Genomic DNA, 16709 nt, shown 5'->3' on the forward strand with positions numbered 1-16709 from the left:
ATTAAAGTAAAATCCCAGGATGATGCCTATTTCGGGCAGACTGCCCTGGCCAGAGCGATCAAGTCCATGTTAAGGAGGCTGTTGGACATGCCTGCAAGGGAGGGCATGGAAGAGGAAGGAGAAAACAGATCCTCTATTCTGAGAATCCTGAAGTAACTGAGCTGGACACCAAAGTGGATTCAGGGGCCATGTTTTCAAACTTCCTTAATTAGTCATTTAAGAGCTGAAAGCACTGAGGTCTAGAGCGGTAAAGTGAATTCTCTCTCCAGCATTGACGAAGCTCTAGGACGGACCACAGCAGAGCGGCCCCTACAGTGGGCGGCAGTTTGGCAGGATCCTGATGGAAACAGACAGGGGGAGAGCCCATGGGCGAGCAAAGGCCTGTGATCACACCTAGGAAACTGCAACATTAGAGACATCCAGACTTGAGTCAGATGGCTGAGCCTTGTCCCTTCTCTCTCCAGAGTCAGCTGGACTCAAAGACAGTGAGACCCAGAGGCTATGTGGTGACCATCTGCTGCCATCAAGTCACATCAACCAGAATTCTTTACCCTGGTGTTCCCATGAAGAGGAGCGTGGGACAGGGCAGAGCTCGGCAATGCTGAGGATTCACCCGAGTCTCCCGAGCAGGCAGGGTTAGCCCAGGAGGCAGCTGAATGACTGTTTCTGGCTGAGAGCCTAGTTGGGTTGAAGAGTGCCTATGTCATAGGGTTCCTCCTGCCCCACCTCACACGCCCTCCTGGCAGGTGAGGGCACTCTTTAGGTCTGAGCAGGTATATAGAAGAAGCTATGGGAGTATGGAGATCATGCCATGGAAATAAAAGGAGGAAAATAAAAATTATCTATAATTCTAACATGCAGAAGGACCTACCACCACCGTTTTCCGCTCGCCCTCTGTCCCTTTCTCTCTCTGTCTTTTGCTCCTTCTCTTCTCCCCACAGAGATTCTTTATTAGCAGGCTACCGCTGAGCTACAGCAGAGAGGCCACTGCTGTTGGGTCTCAGAAACAGCCTTGAACTAGGGTGGTCCAGGGAATTTCTGATTTGTCTCCTCCTCCCCGCCCCCACAAATGCATATATCTATATATATATATATATGTACTTGTCAGTCTTTTAAGATATCATTGTTATGCTATTAATTAAATTTTTTCATTGTGTTACGATTTTATGTGAAATTCTGTAAACGTATAGAGTGGCCTGAGGTTGCCTGCCTGCAAGGCCTGACCTGTTGGGTCCCCTGCTCAGCATGTGGTGTAGATGGCGGCACTGTCCCACTCCTGAAACTGTCCCCTGCTGACCCAGAACTTCTGGAAGGCCTGCAGGAACGCCAGGATGGGGCCTCTGGTCCACACAGAGGTCTTCCTCACAGCTTCAGCAGCCACGGTGGGGCTGACCTGGGGCAGAGGACGCTCAGTTCCCTCTGGAAGCGCTCGGGGAAGCCGTCCAGCTGGGTGCAGCCGCCACAAGCAGCACGTTCACGGTCATCTCCTCCATGGAGCCTGCCTCCTGGTATTGGCCCGGGCAGGTGGCTGTAAACGCCTGCAGGCTGGCTGCTGCCCATCCAGGTGGTCTTGAAGAGCATCTCTGTGCTCTGGAAGCACTCGCGGCCAATGGTGATGAGCTTGGCATTGGGAGCTCACACCCCATCGCAGCTCTTCCAGGCCCAGGCCGAGCTCCTCCTCGGGCAGGAAAGCCAGGTAACAGCAGAGGGGAATTAAGGCTGGTTGAGGCCCCGGGCACAGAAGGAAATATTGGCCCCCTTAAAAAAAAGAGAAACAGGGAAAATAAAAATACATGTTAACCATATTTTTAAATAAATAAAAAATATTATGCACTATTAGTGTTAAAATTGCACATATGAAACCAAACTTGGTGTCATTAGAAAAAAAGTGTAAAGTTGGGGTTTTGTAGGGCCCTTCAGAAGTTGGGGCCCAGGACGTGTGCCCGGTGAGCCCTTCGTTAAATCCGTCTCTGAGTAACAGCATGTCTTCTTGACGTGCTGAACACTGTGCAGGTGGTCGTTTGTGAGGCTGTGGCTGGCCTTGTGAGCAGCTGCAGCAGGTGGTTGATGAGGTTGCTCCCAGCAGAGTCGGAGCCGTGGGGCCGGCCCACAGCACATTGTCCTCTGAGATGGCGACCGCATGCGGGACACGATGCTTGCTCTCCCCCACCAGCCCTGGGGTCTTGCCGTAGGAGTAGAGGAACAGCAGCGACTGGGACATCCTGTGCATGGCGGGGTGCCAAACGTCTTAAACATGAGCTCTGCATACTCTCCCAGTTGCTTCTGGGGCTGGTGGGCGGGGCGTTGGAGACCAGCACAGCGTGCTCCTTGAGGATCTTCACGGCCGTGTGGAAGATGTACTCACAGATGTTCTGATGCAGTCCCAGTCCACCACAATGCTGTATTTTTAGGGCTAACCAGCTTCAGGGGTTAATTTTTGAAAGTGCTTCTTCTGTGTCACTCCTTGTGCTAAGTTTTTATGCAGGATTTTACTTAATATTCAAATCAATCCTGCAAAATAGATGTTCTTGTTAACTCCTTGTCCAGAATATGAAGGCACTGTGACTTAGAGGGTGAGGTGACATGCCCAGGTCACAAGCCCAAGAAGATGCAGAGCCATAGGCCTTGGCTATGTCCCTTTGACTATCAACAGGGCTTTCCCCCAGTAAGCCGTGTGACTTCCATGCTTTTTATAGATTACGATTTATTTTATATACAGTCATATCCCTCCGCCATGGAGAGAAAGTCTATCTTTCCCAGGAAACACTAAACCCTTAACAATGAAAAGAAGAGATGAGATAAAGATGGAGAAAGTATAGCATGCTCTTTTCTGCTTAAACCCTCCCATGACTTCATGTCAGCATTAGCATAAAACCTAACTTCCTGATGTGCCTGGTCAGACCGCTTTCCTCCTGTCTGACCTCCATTCTCCCTTGTACTCCCTGTGCTCAATTCACATTGACCTTTTTTCCTGTTTCTTTAACAGACAGACCAAGTTCACTTCTGATTTAGAGCTTTGTAACTGGCTATTCCCTCTGCCTGGACTGCTTTTTACACAAAAGTGTTCCTTATGATTGTATATTTCTTTTTCCAACAGTCCTGTCAAGATTTACTATTTTCTTAGGTTATAACACCAGGCGCATAAATAATCAGAATTCTTATATCTTTCTGGTAAACTAACCTGTTCTCACATGATATGTCCCTATTTTTTTCCAGGAGTATTTCTCTTTAATGATTACTTCTCCATATATTAATACAGTTATGCTGGCTTCCTTTGGTTAAGTACACGTATGGCATACTGTTTTTCATTCTTATACTTTCAACTTTAAAGTGTCCTTATATATTATATCTGTTGTAAGGAGCATGTAGTTGTGTTATTTTATAATAAAGTCTGACAATGTATTGTAATGACCTTGATTTTAATATAATTACTGATCTAGAGCAAAATCTAGCTTTGTATAGTTTTCTATTTATCTTATCTATCTATCATCTGTCCAGCTATCAATCTATCTATTTTTCTATCTATCTATCTATCTATCTATCTATCTATGTTCAATTTTGTACAACTAAAAATGTCTTTATTTTGCTCCCATTTTTAATATATACTTTCTCTAGCTTGACACTTATATTTTCTTTGCTACTTTAAAAATGTCATTTTATTATCTTTTGTCTTCCTTTTTTTATTGAAAAGTCAGTTGTCAGCTCGTTGTTGCTCATTCGAAAGTGAACAATGTCACTTCTATCCCATCTGGTTGCTTTTAAGACATACTGTTGGTCTTTGGTATCCTGAAGTTTTATTATGATGAGCCTAAGGTTGTTTTCTTTGGAATTATCTTCTTTAGGTTATCAACTTAAAGTGTTGTTGTTATTTTTTCTTTTTAAATCTGTGGCTTGGAGGGGTTTTTTGTTTTTGTTTTTGACAGAGACAAAGAGACAGAGAGAGGGACAGATAAGGACAGACAGACAGGAAGGGAGAGAGATGAGAAGCATCAATTCTTCATTGCAGCACCTTAGTTGTTCATTGATTGCTTTCTCATATGTGCCTTGATCAAGGGGCTACAGCAGACTGAGTAACCTGTTGCTCAAGCCAGCGACCTTGGGCTCAAGCTGGTGAGCTTTGCTCAAGCCAGATGAGCCTGCGCTAAGCTGGCAATCATGGGGTTTTGAACCTGGGTCCTCTGCATCCCAGTTTGATGCTCTATCCACTGCACCACTGCCTGGTCAGGCAGGGTTTTTTTTTTGTTTTTTTATTGGTGGATTGGTTTTAGAAAATTATGAGCTTCAAATATCACTTCTGGCTATTTCTTACTTTCTTGTTTTCCCGGGAATACAATTATGTTAGACATTTTTGATATATTGTTTATGTTTTTATCTTCTTTATTTTCCATTCTTTTTTCTCTCCATTCCATCTTTTGAATATTTTTTGCCCTTATTTCCTTTCACTAATTCTCTCTTTAACTGTGTTAATCTGCTACTAACTCTTCTACTGAGATCTTGATAGTGTCTAGATGCTTCTCTATTTATAATTGTTTAACTAAATTAATGGTGATGTCAAAACAAATACTAGAACTCTGACTTTTTGTTATAATTCTTGTGCTTTCATATTACCAGACTTCTCATCAAGTTTTTATTTATTTATTCATCAAACATTTATTAATCAACTTCTATGTTCTAAGAACCATGCAAGTTGCTGAAGGTATAGAGGGAACACTATAGACAAAAATCTCAGTATCCACAGAAGTCATATTCTTATTTGTATTCATAGAGGAGTGAAAGATAGAGATAATCAATAAATGAAGCTACAATGTAATTTTAAATATTAATAAATTCTATTCTGTGTCCTTTCTGAACATCTTATAATCATTTCTATCTGCAAAAAGATCTCTACTTGTCTTCTTTTAGGCATAGAATGGTCTGGTGTTTGGATTCAAAGTACATCTTTCCAAGTAGGACAAAAGGAGAGGTCAAAAAACCTCTAAGGGAGCACATTTTTACTGTAAAAACTCACTGAAAGATTTGCCATTAAAATATTTATAATTTTACAAAAATCCTGAAAGTCAACCTTACTATAAAAAGTAGACCCTATTGAACAAGGGAGATATGTCTACTTTTAAAATCGAAGTACCATCTTTGGCCTAATGAATACATGGCTCAACTTCCTTCTATAATTATTACCTATTATTGCTTTGAGAACAAGGTAGCTAAAATACTATTTTTGTGTTGTTTTTTATTGTGGTAAAAATGCATAAAATCAAATTTACCATTTTAACCATCTTTAAGCCCATAATTCTGTGGCATTAAGCACATTTTCATTGTTGTGTAACAATCACGATCATCTCCTGAACTCTTCTATCATCCCAAACTGAAATTCCATAGCCATAAACAAATAACCCCTAGCCCCATTTTGTTTTCTGTCACTATGAATTTGATCATTCTAGGTACCTTGTCAAAGTGGAGTAATACAATATTTTAAAATATAATTTTTGAACCTAACCCACCCTACATAGGAATCAAATAGTAAATTGCTAGTGCAAGTAACTCTTATTCTGACCATTTTTATTGATTGTGGGTTTTACACATTTCATTTATTAAATCTATGGGGTGGTTTTAGTGAATGGAGCAATTGAAGAAAATTTCTACAAAATAAATTACTAGAGCTTTCTTATGCCATGCAGGGCCTCTAAGTGAATTTAAGAAGGCAAGTTTCAGAACTCGTAGGTTATTGTTATTGATTTCCTAATTAGAATATAAGTTTATAAGAGCTTTAGGTCTTATAAAAATATTTTTTATTCATCATAACACTTGCATGGTAAAATGGACTAAAATCAATTACAGCTGCACCATTTGATATAAGGAGAACCTTGATTGTGCGGATAACTCCAACAAATGCATTAACAGCATCACAATCATTTGCTGTCACTGTGCTAATTGAGTAGACAGAGTTTTCCTTTGCAGCAAACAGATACTGATAAAACATTTTTAGCTGTTCTGTCACCCATTAAACTGATGGTGGGCAGGTCTTCTGTGCCTATAAATTTGGTCTATGTTCAACGAAGCTACACATTTAAAATCTTGACTTTTAAGATTTCATAAGTCTTAAATATGTTTTAACTCCCTATCAGAAACACATTATATATGACCCAAGCATATTTGAAGAGATGAGGTAAATGTTTTGGATACCTTCGATTCTCTGTCCTCTAATAAAATAAACTTTGGAAATGCTCGTCTGCTCATAAAGTTGAAATGAGTGGATTCTGTATGCACCAGTTCAGGGCACAGGCTGCAAAAGTAGTAAGATTGGTACCCTTGTTCTAGGAGTGTTTATTGAGTTATTTTTCAGCAAGTTAAAGGGATGGGGGTAGAGAAACTTAGAGATAGGTGATCGAGTAAGAGAGAGCAAAGCAGAACATAATAAAAAAAGATAGATTGGTTAGGGCCCTGGTCTGTTGGCTTGTTGGTAGAGCTTTGACCTGGTGTGTGGAAGTCCTAGGTTCTCTTCCCAGTTAAGACACACAGGAGAAGTGACCATCTGCTTCTCCCCCCAGCCCCCTGCAGCCATGGCTCAAATGGTTTGAGCAAGTTGGCCTCAGACACTGAGGATGGCTCCATGGCTTCCACCTCAGGCACTAAAATAGCTCGGTTGCTGAGCAATGGAGTACCAGCCCCAGGTGAGCAGAACATCACCCCAGTAGTGGGCTTGCCTGGTGGATCCTGGTCAGGGCGCATGCAGAAGTCTGTCTCTGCCTCCTTTCCTCTCACTTAATAAAAAAAATAGATAGGTTAGTTTTCAATGTTATGCTTATAAATGGATATATTAACCTAAAGCTGCAATTAAGAAAATAAATATGACTATGTATTTTTTTTAATATTAATATTTTTTTATTAAATTTAATGCAGTGACATTGATAAATCAGGGTACATATGTTGAGAGAAAATATCTCTAGATTATTTTGACATTTGATTGTGCTGTATACCCCTCCCGCAAAGTTAAATTGTCTTCTGTCACCTTCTATCTGGTTTTCTTTGTGCCCCTCCCCTCCCCTAACCACTCTCTCCTTCTTTACCCCCTCCCCCCTCCCCCAACCCCCCCCGCCCCTGTTGCCATCACATTCTTGTTCATGTCTCTGAGTCTCATTTTTATGTCCCTTCTATGTATGGATTCATCTCAGTTTTTTTTCTGATTTACTTATTTCACTCCGTATAATGTTATCAAGGTCCATCCATGTTATTGTAAATGATCCGATGTCATCATTTCTTATGGCTGAGTAGTATTCCATAGTATATATGTACCAAAGTTTTTTAATCCACTCGTCCTCTGACGGACATTTGGGCTGTTTCCAGATCTTCGCTATTGTGAACAATGCTGCCACAAACATGCGGGTGCATTTCTCCTTTTCGAGCCGTTCTATGGTGTCCTTGGGGTATATTCCTAAAAGTGGGATAGCTGGGTCAAAAGGTGGTTCGATTTTCAGTTTTTTGAGGAATCTCCATACTGTTTTCCATAGTGGCTGCACCAGTCTGCATTCCCACCAGCAGTGCAGGAGGGTCCCCTTTTCTCCACATCCTCGCCAGCACTTATTCTGTGTTGTTTTGTTGATAAGCGCCATTCTGACTGGTGTAAGGTGATATCTCATTGTGGTTTTAATTTGCATTTCTCTAATGATTAGTGATGTTGAGCATTTTTTCATATGCCTATTGGCCATCTGTATGTCCTCTTTGGAGAACTGTCTATTCATCTCTTTTGCCCATTTTTGGATTGGGTTGTTTGTCTTCCTGGTGTTGAGTTTTACAAGTTCTTTATAAATTTTGGTTATTAACCCCTTATCAGACATATTGTCAAATATGTTCTCCCATTGTGTAGTTTGTCTTTTTATTCTGTTCTTGTTGTCTTTAGCTGTGCAAAAGCTTTTTAGTTTGATATAGTCCCATTTGTTTATCCTGTCTTTTATTTCACTTCCCCGTGGAGATAAATCAGCAAATATATTGCTCCGAGAGATGTCGGAGAGCTTACTGCCTATGTTTTCTTCTAAGATGCTTATGGTTTCACAGCCTACATTCAAGTCTTTTATCCATTTTGAGTTTATTTTTGTGAGTGGTGTAAGCTGGTGATCTAGTTTCATTTTTTTGCAGGTAGCTGTCCAATTTTCCCAACACCATTTGTTAAAGAGGCTGTCTTTACTCCATTGTATTTCCTTACCTCCTTTGTCAAATATCAGTTGTCCATAGAACTGTGGGTTTATTTCTGGGTTCTCTGTTCTATTCCATTGATCTATATGCCTGTTCTTATGCCAGTACCAGGCTGTTTTGAGTACAATGGCCTTGTAGTATAACTTGATATCAGGAAGTGTGATACCTCCCACTTTATTCTTCTTTTTTAAGATTGCTGAGGCTATTCGTGTCCTTTTTTGGTTCCATATAAATTTTTGGAATATGTGTTCTATATCTTTGAAGTATGTCATTGGTATTTTAATTGGTATTGCATTGAATTTATAAATTGCTTTGGGTAATATAGACATTTTAATGATGTTTATTCTTCCTAACCATGAGCACGGTATATGCTTCCACTTGTTAGTATCTTCCTTGAATTCTTTTATCAATGGTTTGTAATTTTCCGAGTACAAGTCTTTAGTCTCCTTGGTTAAGTTTACTCCTAGGTACTTTATTTTTTTGGTTGTAATTGTGAAGGGGATTGTTTCCTTAATTTCTCTTTCTGACTGTTCATTGTTGGTGTATAAAAATGCTTCTGATTTCTGAGTATTGATTTTATATCCTGCCACTTTGCTGAATTTATTTATCAGGTCCAGTAGTTTTTTGACTGAGACTTTAGGGTTTTCTATATACAATATCATATCATCTGCAAATAATGATAGTTTTACTTCTTCTTTTCCAACTTGAATGCCTTTTATTTCTTCTTCTTGTCTGATTGCTGTGGCTAGGACTTCCAGGACTATGTTAAATAAGAGTGGTGAAAGGGGGCACCCCTGCCTTGTTCCTGATCTTAAGGGTATTGCTTTTAATTTTTGCCCATTGAGTATGATGTTGGCTGTGGGTTTCTCATAGATGGCTTTTATCATGTTGAGGTATGTTTCCTGTATTCCCACTTTGCTGAGAGTTTTGATCATGAATGGGTGCTGAATTTTATCAAATGCTTTTTCTGCATCTAATGAAATTATCATATGGTTTTTCTCCTTCTTTTTGTTTACGTGATGAATCACATTGATTGATTTACGAATATTGTACCAGCCTTGCCTCCCCAGAATAAATCCCACTTGATCATGGTGTATGATTTTTTCCATATATTGTTGGATCCGGTTTGCTAATATTTTGTTGAGGATTTTAGCATCTATATTCATCAGAGATATTGGCCTATAATTTTCTTTCTTTGTGTGGTCTTTGCCTGGTTTTGGAATCAGAATTATGCTCGCCTCATGAAAGGAGTTTGGAAGTCTTCCTTCCTCTTGAATTTTTTGAAATAGTTTGAGAAGGATAGGAGTTAGTTCTTCTTTGAATATTTGGTAGAATTCCGTTGTGAAGCCATCGGGCCCCAGACTTTTCTTTGTTGGGAGTTTTTTGATAACTGTTTCGATGTCCTTTGGTGTAATTGGTCTGTTTAAGTTTTCTGATTCTTCCAGATTGATTTTTGGAAGATTGTACGTTTCAAGGAATTTGTCCATTTCATCTAGGTTGTCTAGTTTTTTGGCATACAGTTCTTCATAGTATTTTCTTACAATATTTTGTATTTCTGTTGTGTCAGTTGTTATTTCTCCTCTCTCATTTCTAATTTTATTTATTTGAGTCCTCTCTCTCTTTTTCTTGGTGAGTCTACTTAAAGGTGCATCAATCTTGTTTACCTTTTCAAAGAACCAGCTCCTAGTTTCATTGATCCTCTGTATTGTTTCTTTAGCCTCTATGTCATTTATTTCTGCTCTGATCTTTATTATTTCCTTCCTTCTACTACATTTGGGCTTTACTTGCTGTTCTTTTTCTAATTCTTTTAGATGCAGGGTTAAGTTGTTTATTTGAGCTTTTTCTAGCTTATGAAAGTGTGCCTGTAGTGCTATGAACTTCCCTCTCAGCACTGCTTTCGCTGTGTCCCATAAATTTTGAGTTGTTGTATGCTCATTGTCATTCGTTTCTAGGAATTTCTTTATTTCTTCTTTGATCTCATTCTTAATCCATTCATTATTTAACACCCTGCTATTTAGTTTCCATGTGTTTGAGAATTTTTGAGCTTTTCTGCTGTGATTCATTTCTAGTTTCATGCCGTTGTGATCGGAGAAAGTGCTTGATATGATTTCAGTCTTCTTAAATTTGTTGAGAGCACTTTTGTGCCCTAACATGTGGTCTATCCTAGAGAATGTACCATGAGCACTTGAAAAGAATATACATTCTCCTGCTTTAGGGTGAAAGGTTCTGAAGATATTTATTAAATCGAGTTGATCTAGTGTTTCCAATAAGTCTGCTGTTTCTTTGTTAATTTTCTTTCTTGAGGATCTATCTAGTGATGTTAGTGGGGTATTGAAATCCCCTACTATTATAGTATTGCTGTTGATCTCGCCCTTTAAATCCATCAAAGTCTGTTTTATATATTTGGGTGCTCCTATACTAGGTGCATAGATATTTATAATAGTTATATCTTCCTGTTGGATTACTCCCTTTATCATTATGTAGTGGCCTTCTTTATCTCTTACTATATCCTTTGTTTTAAAGTCCAATTTGTCTGATATAAGTATTGCTACTCCAGCTTTTTTTTCATTTCCATTTGCATGAAACATTTTTTTCCATCCTTTTACCTTCAATCTGTGTGTGTCTTTTGTTCTAAGGTGTGTCTCTTGTAGACAACATATGTATGCGTCCTGTTTTCTTATCCACGCAGCTACCCTATGTCTTTTGATTGGATCATTTAATCCATTTACATTTAAGGTTATTATTGATATGTAGTTGTTTATTGCCATTTTCTTCTTTAAAGGTGTATTCCTTTTTCTTTTTTTTTTTTCTGTATTCTTTTCCCACTTTATCTGTTTACACCAGGCCCCTTAATATTTCCTGCAGCATTGGTTTGGTTGTAATGAATTCCTTGAGTTGTTTTTTGTCTGGGAAGCTTTTTATTTCTCCTTCAATTTTAAAGGATAGCCTTGCTGGATAAAGTAGTCTTGGTTGTAGGTTCTTGTTCTGCATTACTTTGAATATTTCTTGCCATTCCCTTCTGGCCTCAAGTGTTTCTGTTGAGAAGTCAGATGTCATCCTTATGGGGGCTCCTTTGTAGGTGATAACTTTTTTTTCTCTTGCAGCTTTTAATATTTTCTCTTTATCGCTTAGCTTTGGTATTTTAATTATGATGTGTCTTGGTGTAGGTTTCTTTGGGTTTCTCTTTAATGGAGTCCTCTGTGCTTCTTGGATTTGTGAGAATTTCTCTTGCATTAATTTAGGGAAGTTTTCAGCTATGATATGATTGAACAAAGTCTCTATCCCTTGTTCTTTTTCTTCTTCTTCAGGAACCCCTATCATGCGGATGTTATTTCTCTTCATGTTGTCACAGAGCTCTCTAAGAGTTTCCTCTGACTTTTTGAGTCTTTTTTCTCTTTTCTTCTCTGCTTTCATGCCTTCATTCCAGTTGTCTTCTAACTCGCTGATTCGATCCTCTGCTCTATCTATCCTGTTTTTAATTCCTTCCATTGTGGTCTTTATTTCTGATATTGTATTTGTTGTCTCCAACTGATTCTTTTTTATACTTGCTATTTCTTTATTTAGGTTTTCAAACTCCCCCTCCATTGTTGTTCTAAGATCCCTAAGCATCCTTACAATCATTATTTTGAACTCCACATCTGGAAGTTTGATTATTTCCATATCACTCAGTTCATCTCTCGAAAGTGTCTCTTGTGGTTTCATTTGGATTGCACTCCTTTGTTTTCTCATCTTCTTCTTCTTTTTTTTTTTATTTGTAGAGTTGATTGAGTCTAGGCTTGGTGTTGTCTGCCTCCAGTTTTCAGTTGTGTTATTTTTAGGTCTTCGTGGGTTGGTATCAGCTATTATTTGTAATCCACTTTCGGATTTGGGCAGCTTTGATGTCTTGATTTGTTTGTTTTCTTAACAGGTGATAGTCTTGTTAACTGATCTCAGCAGGGGGCTTCCTTGAAACTGTATCCAGGAATGCTGTGGGTGTAACCTGAGACGCTGAAGGTCTCTTCCTCCAACTAATCTCACTGGGGGCAGGGTTTTTTCTCTCAGCTTCAGTAGGGGGAGGTGTATCTCAGATCTCCATGGAGACCTGAGTTACTGCCCCTCCTCCCCACTTCTTGTTTTCAGCTGTGTCTTGTTGTGCTGATTGGAGCTGGATAGATGTCCGGAGATCTGTGATCCGGAAGCACTTCAGCTCTGTTTTGTGAAAGGTTCAGTCCCTCCCCCAGCTATGGCCGCCTCCAGCATGAATGAGTCAGCTTTTTTATTTTGTTTCTTGCATACCTTAGCCCCTCACAGTCTGTCCCTCTCCCTGTCTTTTCCACTTGGGAGATAAGCTGGTCTTTTCAACCCACCTTGCTCCCTGGTCGCCAGGTAAGTAGCTGTGAGCAGTAGTTTCTGCTCTTTTTCCTCTGTGAAATCCTCTCTGGGCTCTCAGCCTCACCCCCCTCCTTCCTTTCCTGTAAGCAGAGGAGATTCAGGCACTCCTTACCAGGATTATTGTGGCTTCCTCTTTGCTCCTTGGTTTTTGAGAGCTGTTCTTGCAGTTCAGTGTTGGTTTTTCATGCTGATTTTTTCTAAATTGATTTGTATTCCAGTTTGGTGTTGAGAGCTGGGTGTCTGTGCATCCGCCTACTCCGCTGCCATCTTCTCTCTCTCAGAAATATTAAAGTTATGAAAAAACATGATCAACTGAGTGTTGGATGCCAGTAGATTTAGGATCTCCTTCAGAACAGGGCACATATAGCATTGATCTTTAGACCCCAAGTCAATATGACTATGTATTAATCATTGGCTCTTGCTACCCTGAATTATTCTGCATATTTTATTCATATGTCCTGTTTCTTTAGCAGAAGAGACTTCCTATGCCTTGCTGTTTTATTAAATATGTATTTGTGGTTGACAATGGTGGTGTTGGTGATGACTTCTACTGAGAAAGCCAGGAAGAGGAGAAAAGGCAAGAAAGGAAGAAATAAGGGCACGAGGAAAAGCCAGGAGCAGAATCTACTACTGGGGCCACCCCTGCCACTCTGCTCTGCTCCTGCTGCCCACATTTCAGTTTTGTAAACATTCTTGCCTTTTTTCTTTCATGGGGAGATCTCATTTGAATGCAAAATCTTTTGTTTATGATAAGCTTAATAACAAACAAGAAGTAGATTTGCTGGTAAAGTTGTGGAGTAAAGGGAACCCTTGTGCACTATTGGTGGGAATAGAAATTGGTGCAGTCACTGCAGATAACAGTATGGAGTTTCCTCAAGCATTTCTAAATAGAACTACCATGTGATCTAGCAATCTTTTCTCTGGGTATATATCTAAATGAAACAAATTATCTTGAAGGGGCAACTCCACTACAATATTCATTTTAGCATTACTCACAATAACCAAGGTATAGAAACAACCTAATCATCCGTTTATGGGTGGATAAAGAAAATGTGGTGCACACACACACGTGCACATGCACATACACAGTGGAATATTATTTCACCCTAAAAAAAAAAGAAAATCCTCTCATTGTGATAACATGGATGAAAGCAAAGGACATTATACTAAGTGAGATAAGACAGATAGAGAAAGACAAATAGTGCATGGCATTTACTTATATATGGAAGCTAAAAAAGAAAAAGGTGAAGCAGCCCTAACTGGGTAGCTCAGCTGATTAAAAAGTCATCCTAATATGCCCAAGTTGCAGGTTTGATCCAAGTCAGGGCACGTTCAAAAACTGATATTTTTGCCTGACCTGTGGTGGCGCAGTGGATAAAGCATCAATCTGGAAACACTGAGGTTGCCGGTTCAAAACCCTGGCTTGCCTGGTCAAGGCACATATGGGAGTTGATGCTTCCTGCTCCTCCCCCTTCTCTCTCTCTCTCTCTCTCTCTCTCTCTCCCCCCCCTCCTCTCTAAAATGAATAAAAAAACCTGATATTCTTCTTTCTCTCTCTCAAATCAATCAATAAAAAATGTTCAAAAGTGAAACAGAGAATAAAAGTGGTTCCTGAGGGAAGCGGAGCAGAAACAGAAGTGCTTGGTAAAGGGTTCAAACTTTCCATTATAAGAGAAATAAGTCTGAGGCTCTAATGTATAATGTGATGACTACAGTTGATAACTGTATTGTAGTATGATTGAAATTGTTAAAAGAGCACAACTTAAATATTCTTACCCCCCCCAAAAAAAAAACCATAAAAGGCAAAAGTGTAAATATGTGAGGTGATGGATGTGTTAATTAAATCACGGGGGCATTCCTTTCACAATGTTTACATATACATATATCAAATCACCACGTTGTACACTTTAACTATCATACAATTCAATTTGTTAATTATATCTCAATCAAGCTAAAAAAGGATGATTTACAGATTTCTAATCAACTGAATGCAAAGAAAATATCTTTAAGTGATCAAGATAATTAGCATTTAACAAGAAAGCAGTGATTCAATTTTCTAAAGAATTGATTATTTAGTATCTTATAAGATTACTTTTTCCTACATCCTAGAAAGTACAAAGCCGTGCCATGTACCTTGGAAGGAGAGAAGAAAATGTTGTTTTATGTTATTGAGCAAATACTTATTAGGAGGACCTCTTTGAATTGAATGAGACTTGAGCCAAATAATAGATATGGCCCAGGAAGGGGGGGGGGGTGGACCTGGAGTCAGAGCATCTTACAAACACAAGGCCAGCAGAATCAATTCTCACCCCTGTGACCCGTGCATAATACCTTGACACCAGCAGGACACAGCTGCTATTTATTGCTCTCCTTGCCAAGAGCTGCTGCATGGCTTCCACCTAAACCAAATAGAACATTCTTCATACATGAATTCAAAATTGCCCCTGAACTTATATTATAAAAGGGAGGTGTAAATGAATTTCTGCATTACATAGCTTAGAACTTCTATTTACCTGTCTGGTGAAATTATTATGTAATTAACCTTCTTGTTCCCATAAGAGCTTATTTTGAGCAAAAGCAACGCCTAATTTTGGTTTCATTTTACCCATTACAGGGCTTGGCAAAAGTAGGTTTATAGTTATTCACATAAAAACAATATGAAGGTTATGATTTTTACAATAGCTTTATTAACACAAAAGAAAGTCACAAAGGCACAGTAAACCTACTCTTGCTCACCCCTGTATAATGTAAACCCAGAGGAGAAGGTTGGTGCGTGTAGCCTAACATTGGTGCCCCGTAGGTACAAAATATTTAACAAGTTCCAATGTCTAAAAAGTCTACATATTAAAGTGTCAAAATCTATACGTTAAAGATTGCTTAGCCAAGTTAAGCAAGAATTCTACAGCCAAACTAGTTCAGTATTCTAACAAAACTAAGCATATACTTTTTAAAAATCACCTATAAAGTGACTTAATATATCATCTCTGTTTAAAAACTACAGCATATCATTAGCAAATAACTTCAAAGTGCATTGAATATAAAAACTTTATTTACAAACTGAAATACAATAACCGCTACTTAGATACCCGGAAAGTCAAGCTGTCTGTCTGAGGCGGACTTTCTATGTGAGCGAGGTTGCACCATTCTTAGGGGGGTGACTTTATGGCAATAATGACAGCGAGGTACAGACACTGATCTATAAACCACATCAGAGGAGTTCCTGACCTTGATGTGTCAGAGGTTCCAAAACTATAGCAGGTCAGATAACACTTAAATGCCTAGATGATGCTCTACAGGTAAGAATCACTGCTGTGGTATCTTCCTTTCTGGGAAAATTGTTCCAAGGCAGTTATGTGCAGTCCTGGGTAGAGTTTGGCTGAAAGTGACAGTAACTGCAGCAGGGTGTCTAGGTAGATGTGGTAACAGAAGAAGGAGATGATAGACAGGCTCATAGCAATCGTGTGGAGAGAGAGTTCAACAGCACAGCTCACGAGGCATCATCGACACATTCACAGTCACCTTCTAGCTTTGATGCTGGGAACAGACACTCAGAGGCTCCCGAGGGCTCTCAGCACCATCCACAACGCCTGGGTATTGGTGGCTGGCAGCAGCTGCCGGCATGGCACTGCTTGCAGGGCTGGTCTGGCCCAGCTCTCCCAGGTGCAGCACCAGGCTTGCTGGGGCACAGCACCATCTTGTATTTTCTCTCCAGCTGCTGCCTGAGGCCCAGGCCCAGCTGCTGCAGTAATGCTGGGGCTGCCGGGTCCCTCCCTTCACACAGATACTGTCTCTGCCTAGAGTGCACGATCCCCTGTTTCTGATTTCTGCTAGTCCTCCCACTATCAGTTTAAATGTCACCTTTTCCCTTGCCCCTGCCCCATCTAAAGCAGGGTGGCAGTCACCTGTCTTTATCACTCTCTATTCCGGTCTCTTCTTGGTTTCTCTCCATAGCACATATGTATTAGATTTTACTTGTTTGGATGTCATTCATTGCAGTCGCTTCCTTCTGTAAACAAGGATGCTAATGGAAAAGCACTTTGCTCAATGAAATTCACAGCAACACCCATAGCTATAACATCTCAAAGGGTGGGGACACCTAGAAGTCCATTTGCCTCAGAATAAATCCAACTATTAAGTGACAAAGCAAACAC

The 16709-nt window shown here is 39.7% G+C and overlaps 1 pseudogene; it reads right to left on the reverse strand.

Moving 5' to 3' along the window:
* Positions 1 to 1240: 1240 nt before the first annotated feature.
* LOC136329781 (actin-like protein 7B) lies at positions 1241 to 16179 on the reverse strand (annotated as a pseudogene).
* Positions 16180 to 16709: the final 530 nt, after the last annotated feature.

This window comes from Saccopteryx bilineata, chromosome 3 (assembly GCF_036850765.1).
Source record: "Saccopteryx bilineata isolate mSacBil1 chromosome 3, mSacBil1_pri_phased_curated, whole genome shotgun sequence".
Taxonomy (NCBI): Eukaryota; Metazoa; Chordata; class Mammalia; order Chiroptera; family Emballonuridae; genus Saccopteryx; species Saccopteryx bilineata.